The following is a 9,478-nucleotide window of genomic DNA, read 5'->3' on the forward strand; positions in this document are numbered from 1 at the left end:
GTTTCACATACGATACACTCTAGATACTGCTTGCTCTGTAGGACAGCTCTGCTTTTTTTGTTAAAAGAAAATTTTCATGCGAACTATGCGGTTTCAAAACCTGCTTATTTTTGGTGCATCATTGAAGCACAAACCTGAGCATCAGGTGCACCCTTGAAAGATCTGTTTTTACCAATTATCATGGGTCGCAGTTTTCTTTTTTCGAGTCTGCCTTTGTGGCTTCCGATCATCCCATAATTTAACTGCCCAATTAAATAGTGTGGCATTGTGTGGGCTTCAATCCAAAGGATAATGAGATGCCGTCAGGATTCGGAGATTTCTTTCAGCACATGAGGGAATTGGATAGGGATTCCGTTCGGACCTAGTGCTTGTTTTGTTAGCAATTACTGGTGTCTTCTTCTACCTGAAAGCAGGATCCCCTTTCTGAATCACCTCTTGAAAATTTCTGTCTCCATCTCTTCAGCTCCTTCCATATTATGATCATTAGATACAGTCTTCCTGATTTGTGTCTAGAAATCAAAACACCTCCAATACTTGAGTGTCAATTTGTGTCAAAACCTCATCAATTTTGGATTCACTTATCCTAATAACTTCCTTAAGGTTCACCTGGTTCAGATCTTCCATCTCCACATCCACGCTATCACCGTGAAATAAGTCTGAATTACTTGAGCTCTGATTTATTTGTTGTGATTCAAGATGTCCGATCCATAGCCATCTTCTCCCTCTTCATTGTGTTAGCTAGATCAGAATTGGCCTGAATAGCAACTACACATCCTCTACCACCTTGTTTACCACCTCCACTCTCTTGATAATTACTGGGGCCAGCATAAAATTATTGTCCACAACCAGTTCCAGACATCAAGCGCAAGCCTGATCAGAACCAGTTCCAGACTCTTCTATCTGCTTCTTGAGGTTTCCTACCAAAAAAAAAACAATCTCCTCCTCTGCCTTCTCCTTTATTTCTAGCCCAACTAGAAACTCGGCGCGGCACGCCGTGCCCAGCTTGATTAGGCCATTCTAGACCTGTGATACGTCGGCTCATGGCTTAGAATTATCTTGTTAGTGAGTTTGTCGGTGTTGAGGTGAGTGTTGGATAGCACGGTTCATATCGTTGAGGGAGTGACTAACCCTACTTTGGAGCGTATTCGAGGTGTTAATACATAAGAGGTCTAGCTGAAATCCACACACTTGGCGACCTTCTCAATCCCCAGTCTTCTAAAGATTATAGATGACTACATGCCTTCAAAAGATCATGCACTAACATGAGCCAAGGAAGATGAGGAAACAAATAGAATCCATTAGCAGATACAATTTTTCCATTTTATGAACATCATTTCATGCAGCGTTATAGAATCACAAACACATAACCTTAAGGTAGTAGTAAAGAGCGCGTTTCATGTGGTGGTGAGCCCATTTATCTTTAGCATACTTTTTATGCATCTTAGGAGGTAAAATGTTCACAAATTACATGTGTAGTAATCGGGAGGGAGATTGAAAGGAAAGGCATGTAATCTATGTTTTTGAAATAAACATGTTATCTATGTCCAAGGAGCAAAAATCAATAAACATATGTGGAAAGGAAAGGATATTTGCTTACATCCTGAAGAAACTTATCTGTCTCACTTCATTCGTGGTCACTCATGGAGATTGAGATTGGTGCTGAGGTTGTGCTTTCGAGCGTCTTGCTGTTTCGCGGCCACAAATGCTGAAATCACATCATCCCAAGGTGTTCACCGCGCGGGCAAGTTCGCGGCGATCTGCAGCAGAAGGTTCCCGCAGCCGCTGCGGCCTCTGCGCGCCAGCACGAGTTCCGTTACGACAGCAAAGGCTACGGCGAGGAGCAGCAGCGCCGCGAGGCCGCCAGCCAGGCAAACCCGCCTCCGCCGCGCCTCAGCATGCAGCCTCCGGGCCTCCCGCAGCTCCGCCTCCGCCGCGCCCACGTCGCCCGCGGCAACCGCGACATGCCGCTCGATGTCGTCCAGCGGCGTGCCCTGAGCCTCTACCAGCGCCGTCATGTCCATGAACACCTGCTGCAGCTCCAGGAGGCCGCGCTCCACCTCCTCCACCTCCCTCGCCGCCTCTTGCTGATCCTCCGCCACCGCCGCGGGGCAGACAGCAGCGCCGCGTCACAATCGTCGGTGTTGGCGACGTACCGCTGGGCCGCATCCTCACGCCGCTCGGCGGAGACCTGGCGCTGAAGGGCCTGGACGTCCCCGGTGAGGTCGTGCACGCGGCCTCAGAGGAGCGGAGCCTCACTGCGGCCTGGACTGCAGGGGTGGGCGCACGGTGGTCCATGAAGGCGAGGCACGCCCGGAGGAGCCGGACGAGCGCGGCCTGCGCCGCGGCACGCCGACTGCCGGAAATGGTATGCGTTTTACCGCCGCGCCCACCTATAATAGGCTAAGGTGGTGAGTTTAGGAACTTTGAAGGTGCAAGTAAACAGAAGGTTCAAATAGATTTGGACCGTCGAGATTGTAATACCTTACATCATGTGTGGTTTGTATTACCTTAAGTGGTTATTAGGTGGGGTTCCTGTACGCCCTTAAGTCTGGGGGATAGGTTTATACAGAAGTTCTAGTCGAGTATAAGTTCAAGAGTCCTACCTGAGTACTTTTTGAATAATTTCGTACCGTATCCAACTAGTTTCACCACTGTATAAGTAGTTCTACTATACTACTACGAGTAGTTACAACAGATGTAGGGCGTGAGTCATGTCTCATCCTTTATCCTAGGAAAAGTACGCTATGTGCACAGTTTCGTGGGCCCGAATCTGATAAGCCCTCGAGCTCTTTCGAGGTCGAGTAGTGTAGGCGTTCGAGTACTTCTGAAGACGTCTTCGAGTTCTTCTGAACTCCATCTTGAAGGTGCTTTTCGTATACTTTCTTAGCTGCATCGAGCCTGTGAGGTGCTCATGCCCCGAGTAGTTGTCCATATGGAGTAGCCCCCGAGCCTTAGATTGACACGTAGAATCAGGCTGAGAGTCAATCTAGTCTTGAGTCTTATATCCTTGTTTTCAAAAGTTTTTGAAAAATAAGCTGCTGATGACACGTGTCCCGCAGCCCATGAGTTTTGAATCCAAATCCCCAAGATTTGGAATAAAAGATCCAAAGAATCATGACATGCGATATATGACAGTAAAGATTTGACAGTGAAGATGGACAAATCGGTTCAGTAAATTTGAAAACCTCTTTTTTGGGAAGCATTTTCTGAAAAAATGGTTAAATAAATAACTTCACCAAAAAACGCTCTAAATTACCACTCAAATCAAACCATCGTTGCTGAGAGCCGTGTCATATCCATCCCCCGAGTCTGGGAGCTAGATGAATCGTATAGGATATACCTAGTAGACGGTGGCGCTAGCCCCCAAGCCTAGGTATTGGTCAAGTTGCCGCTGAATCTTGAACTGTCAATGAAGCCGACTAGTCGGAGTCAATTCCGACTAGTATTGTAGGCGAGACGAGTAGTCGAAGTAGCCGCCAGTGTATCACCGAGCAGAGTTGATTACGGCTAGCTTGTAGGCGAAACAACTAATCGAAGTAGTCGCCAGCGTGTCGCCGTGCATTCTTCACAAAGTCCAGTAGTCGCCAACGGTTGTTGATGAACCCAACTAGTCGAAGTCGAATCCGACAAGTAGTCGTTGTAGTCAGCGATGTGTAGTCGAGCGTTCTCGTAAAGTCGGAGTAGTCGTTGGCCATTGTTGATGAAGCCAACTAATCGGAGTTGAATCCGACTCATCTAGCAGCACAGTCCACATCAGATCCCCTGCAAGGTAAACATAAAAGTATGTTGTAACTGATATACATGAAATCATGTTGGGAGCAATGCCCTTGCGGTAAACTCCATGTATAACTAGTCGAAAACTAGTAAACAGAGTAATACTGAAAGTATGGGAGCGAGGCCCCTTCAATAACATGAAGTACTAGTCGGAGACTAATAATCTGTTACTGGAAGTATGAGAGCGAGGCCCCTTCAGCAAACTTGCACATAATACCGGTCATGAACCAGTAAACGGAGTTGTACTGGAAGTATATGAAGGTGACTAGAAGTCAATTAGCAAGGGAGAAAAAAATCTTGCTGGTAGTTTCAATCGATTCCTTGGGCGGACCATGAGAATTCACATGTTGACTTGCAAAAATGTCACGGTTGGCCCGAAAAGATTGATGACGAGTTCCTTCACGTGGGGTGATCAGTTCCTAGGGCGGGCCAAGACAATTCGAGTGGTGCCATGCAGAGATGTCTCGGTTGGCCCAAAGGAGGTGACGACGAGGTCCTGCACTGCATCTTGGTCAGTTCCTTGGGCGGGCCAAGACAAGCCGTATGTTGCCATGCGAAGATATCTCGGTTGGCCCAAAGGAAGTGACAATGCAATCCAGCACATGCGTTGTTACGAAAGTAGTCGTTGTGCAAAGATGACTCGGCTATCCCAAAGAAACTCCTTGGGTGGGCCAAAACAAGTCGTATGTTGCCATGCGAAGATGTCTCGGTTAGCCCGAAGGAATTCCTTGGATGGGCCAAGACAGTTCATACGACGCTAAAATATGGATGAACGAACAAGCCCTATTTTGGGTAAACTCCTTGATCCTCTAACCGAGTGGTTGAACAAATTCTTTGGGAAAAAAACCCCCTTGTTTCGAGATAAAACTCAAGAAAATGGTTAAAAAATTCCCTAAAGATCTCCATAAAACCTCCTTGAATCAGGTCTCAGTATTCACATGGGCAGCCGCATTGTTGCGCGCAGCCACAGAGCGTAGAAACCAGACGAGGATGGATAGTTGTCGATCTTGATTCATTGGTGATTGCCGACCAAGCCATATCACTCGTTGATGGATCTGCAATGGTTTGTTGATGAAACCCGACTAGTCAGAATTGATTCCAGCTACTCACTGGTGGAGTGAATCCAGCTCCCGACTAGTTGTGTAGTCGAAGTAGTCGTTGGTGGGTCACCAAGTGCCCTTGCAAGGATGAAGTAGTCATCATGGAATCGAGGGTCCTGCCTTCCTGGAATGGTGCTAGGCCCGACAGATTATCGAGGTTGATAGCGCAGAAAGGTGGGCTGAGCCAGGAAGTTTGGAGGACTCTGTGCCCTTCCGATACCCGAGCCTGCCTGACCAAGTTGAAAATGCAGAAGGTGGGCTGAGCTGGGTAGCTTGGAGGACTCGTGCCCTTCCAATGCCTGCCTCCCCCCCCCCCCCGACCAAGTGTAGGCGCAGAAAGGTGGGCTGAGCCGGGTAGCTTGGAGGACTCGTGCTCTTTCAATACCCGGGCCCGCCGACCAAGTTGGAGGCGTAGAAAGGTGGGCTGAGCCGGGTACCTTGGAGGACTCGTGCCCTTCCAATGCTCGGGCTCGCCCGACCAAGTTGGAGGCGTAGAAAGGTGGGCTAAACCAGGTAGCTTGGAGGACTCGTGCCCTTTCAACGCTCGGGCCCGCCCGACCAAGTTGGAGGCGCAGAAAGATGGGCTGAGCCAGGTAGCTTGGAGGACTCATGCCCTTCCAATGCCCGTACCCACCCGACCAAGTTGTAGGCACAGAAAGATGGGCTGAACCGGGTAGCTTGAAGGACTTGTGCCCTTCCAATGCCCAGGCCCGCCTGACCAAGATGGAGGCGCAGAAAGGTAGGATAAGCCGGGTAGCTTGGAGGACTCGTGCCCTTCCAATACCCGGGCCCACCCGACCAAGTTGGAGGCGCAGAAAGGTGGGCTGAACCGGGTAGCTTGGAGGACTCGTGCCCTTCCAATGCCCGGGCCAGTCCAACAAAGTTGGAGGCGCAGAAAGGTGAGCTGAGTTGGGTAGCTTGGAGGACTCGTGCCCTTCCAATGCTCGGGCCCGCCCGACCAAGATGGAGGCGCCACCAGGCCCCGGTGGCTGTTTGATAAGGGTAGTGCGTCGTTCATCAAGTCCAAGTAGTTGGCGGGACGGGAGCCTTTAGATGGATGCTGGCTAGTCCTCCTCTGACTTGTAGTAGACGATCCAAATCCTCCTCCGACTTGTGGTAGACGATCCAAATCCTCCTCCGACTTGGCGAAGAACTTGTGGTACAGGACCTCCGACTGAGGCAGATTCGGTTTGAGGGGTTACGGGTTGTGGATCGTCGATTGCACGGTTGATTTCCATGCGGGCGGTACGGGTGCTTCAGGCTGCTTCTGGTCGGAAAAATCGATTTCCAACGGGAACGTTGGCAAGCCTGTAAGAGAGCAAGGCCCCTTCAATAAACTACGCGTAATACTAGTCGGAAACTAATAAACGGAGTGTTACTGGAAGTTTGGGAGCAAGGCCCCTTCAGTAACATAGAAAACTAGTCGGGAACTAGTAATCTGGGGGTGACCGGTAGTTTTGGGCAAAGCCCTTCAGTAACATAGAAAACTAGCCGCGGACTAGTAATATGAGCGTTACTGGAAGTGTTTGATAGATAATCACGTAGGTGCTTTATTTGGCTAATTGATGGGTTCCACTAATCATTGCCAAACGAGGCAACCACTTTTGGTAGTCTCATGGTTCGGCTATGACAGAGTTTCCTGAGTTTAGCAAGGGAGTCATGATTAACCCGAATAATGAACATAAATAGCGACCCTGACTAAGTGGTAAAAAGGGGTGCTTTTAGGTGTACGGAACCTCTTGTTTCGAGATGTAGTCCCAAAACAATGGTTTAAACAAATGAAGCACCAAAAAGACCCTCAGAAAACCTCCTTGAATCGGGTACTTAATTTATGGGTAAATCATTAGTCGGGTAGTCCCGTCACCTTTCTTCGTAGTTTGGACGGAGCTCCTAGGGCTCTCCGAAGGGTTTGACATTCAAACATGGAATGCTTGCTCTTCGGGTGCCATGGGCATTGCACGTGGAGGGCAGCCTCGAATCATTCCTTCAAATTGAGAGTGGATTGTTCCCCAACTTCTGGCTTGCGCTTCTGAGTTGTCTCTAGGTAGTCGAGAGGGAGTTGATAGTGGGTGGGGCTGTAGGCTTCCACTTCTTCGTGCTTCTACTGCCTGGCAATGATGACATTGCGGGCGTACCTGCCAACGTTGATGATGGCACGAAGATCGCCCGTGTAGGAATCGTGGAGGTTGCCACTCCCATGCTGGTTTATCTCGACCGCGTGGTGCCTGCGTTGGGCGCGCTTCGCATTGATGAGCCTACGGCGTTCCTTCTGGATGTCATCTGCGTCTTCTACCTTGATGTTGGCTGAAGATTCGCTATCCATTGTTACATCCACGTCTTCGTCAAGTGGATCAAGGAGACAGTCATCGTAGTTGTCTAGTTGGACCCGCTCCAAGCCTTCATAGTCCTCGTCGGCATGAATCGTGAACACTTCTCGATTGGGGGCGAAGCGTTTGGCACTCTACATCTCCTGGCCCTCGTTTTCATCATTGGAAGGAGGGAGAGGTCTGCCCTCTTGAAAAGGGAGTTCCTCGGGTGTGGCAATGAATCGTGGTGGACTTGATTTGAGAGACCTAGAGGGTTTCATGCCCTTCCGATGCCCAAACCTGCCCGACCAATCCGATCCCCTTACCAGACCCCGGGTCACATGAGCAGCTGGATCCGAGTAGTTGTCAGAAACCATATCCCCCCCACAAACGGTGGCTTCTCCTTCTCCAAGTGGTGGTAAATGATAAAAATCCTCTTCCAATGCAGGAGAGTCCTAGGTTGAACCGCCTCAAACCAATCTTGAGATGGTTTGGGGGTTTCGAGTTTGCCGATGGAGAGAGTGTGCGTTGCTCAAAAAGTAGGCGGTGAAGCATAGCTTTGATCCGTGGACGATTTGTCGACGAAGCTGACTAGTCGGAGCTGGTTCCGACTAGTTGTTGACCGTGGGGAGATAGTCGTTGAGTAATTTGAACTCATTCCCGACTAGTTTCTAGTCGAGATGAGTTGTTGAAGTTGTTGTTGGTGTGGCCTTTTTGTCAAAACAGTCGTAACTACAGTGCGAGTCGAGTAGTCGAGGTCATCGCTGCAGCGCGTCGATGTCGTGATGCGAGGTGAAGTTGAGCGGAGCAGTCGAACTCTTCCGGCTCCCTGGGGTTGATACGGCAAAGGGTGGATTTTGCCACAAGGCAGGAGTCGTATTTGAGTAACTCGGAGGGCTCTAGACCCTTCCAGTACATAAAATGGCCTTGCGGCATATATGTTACGGTTAAACCCGGATGATTGCCCGAAAATGACTTGGAGTAATCATCGGGTTGCAAGTGGTTGTCGAGAACTGGGGCCTCCCGAGCGGTGGCTCCCTCGTCGAGTCCACCTTGGCTCGAACTTATAGTTAACGGGTACTCTTTGTTTCAGAGTCGTAGTCGAGAACGGGGGGCCCCCGACACGCGGTGGCTCCCTCGTCTCGAATCTTGAAGAGACGATCCAAGTCCTCCTCTAAGTCGGAGAGGGACTTGGATCGTAAAGCCTCCTCAGATCGGTTTGAATCCGATCCGAGTAGTCCTGGTGTAGCATGAGTAGAAGTCACGTAAAAAACGGATGTCCTTTCGATCTGCCTGGGTAGATCGGGGAGCAGCAACTCGTCAAGGTTGCTGCTTCGAATTAGTGCAGAAGCCTTCGGCTTCTTGGAGTTAACTAGGTGGCTGTTAAAGCCACCCAAGCCGTTGGTGATGCAGATCCAGGAGCCAAAGATGAAAGTTGTGCCCTCATCAAGCACGGTGCTGGTGAAGCTGAGAGATGCCATCGAGTTTTCCAATGGATGCTCAATGAACACTCCTACCTAGCGCGCCAGCTGTCAGTGTTTTACCGCCATGCTCACCGAGGGATACCCTGAGGTGGTGAGTTTGTAAGTAGGGTGTCGCCGAGATTAGAAACTCGAAGGTGCAAGGAAACACAAGGTTTAGACAGGTTTAGGCCACCAAGAGCATAATACCCTACATCCTGTATGGTTTGTATTGCCTTAGGTGGTGATCGGGTGAGCTCCTGTTTGGAAGGGGTCCCTGTCCGCCCTTATATAGTCTGGGGGACAGGTTTACATGGAAGTCCTAGTTGGATACAAGCCTAGGAGTCCTACCCGAGTACTTTTCGAGTAGTTTCCTACTGTGCCCAACTAGTTTCACTAATGTATGAGTAGTCCTAATACACTACGAGTAGTTACAACAGATGTAGGGCGTGGGCCATGTCCCATCCCTTATTCTAGGAAAAGTAAACTATGTGCACATTCCCATGGGCTCGGATCTGACAGACGGCGTTCCTGAACGCCTCGTGTGCTCTGCAGCCAGGAAAGCTCATCCCGCAGCAGACATCTCGGCCTTGGCCACGCCCGCCTCAGCAAGGAACGCGCGGAGCTCTGGGTCATCGCCATCGGCGGATGAGGCAGGCGCGCACCCTGCGGCGCCTTGGCCGTGGCGGCGACGAAGGAATCAGTCATGAGGTAGTTCATCTTGCCTGTCGAAACTTCATCTTGCCTGTCAGATTAGGAGGAGACGGCGGTGAGATCGACCTGTGGTGTCTGTCGGTCAACAAATTGACGATCTTTCCCAGCATCTGCTGGCGAGGCT

The 9,478-nt window shown here is 50.1% G+C and overlaps 1 pseudogene; it reads right to left on the bottom strand.

Annotated features, from left to right (window-relative positions):
* Window positions 1–1,730: 1,730 nt before the first annotated feature.
* On the bottom strand, window positions 1,731–7,197 carry LOC112885476 (annotated as a pseudogene).
* Between the last annotated feature and the right edge of the window lie 2,281 nt (window positions 7,198–9,478).

The sequence above is a fragment of the Panicum hallii genome, chromosome 3 (genome assembly GCF_002211085.1).
Source record: "Panicum hallii strain FIL2 chromosome 3, PHallii_v3.1, whole genome shotgun sequence".
Classification (NCBI taxonomy): domain Eukaryota; kingdom Viridiplantae; phylum Streptophyta; class Magnoliopsida; order Poales; family Poaceae; genus Panicum; species Panicum hallii.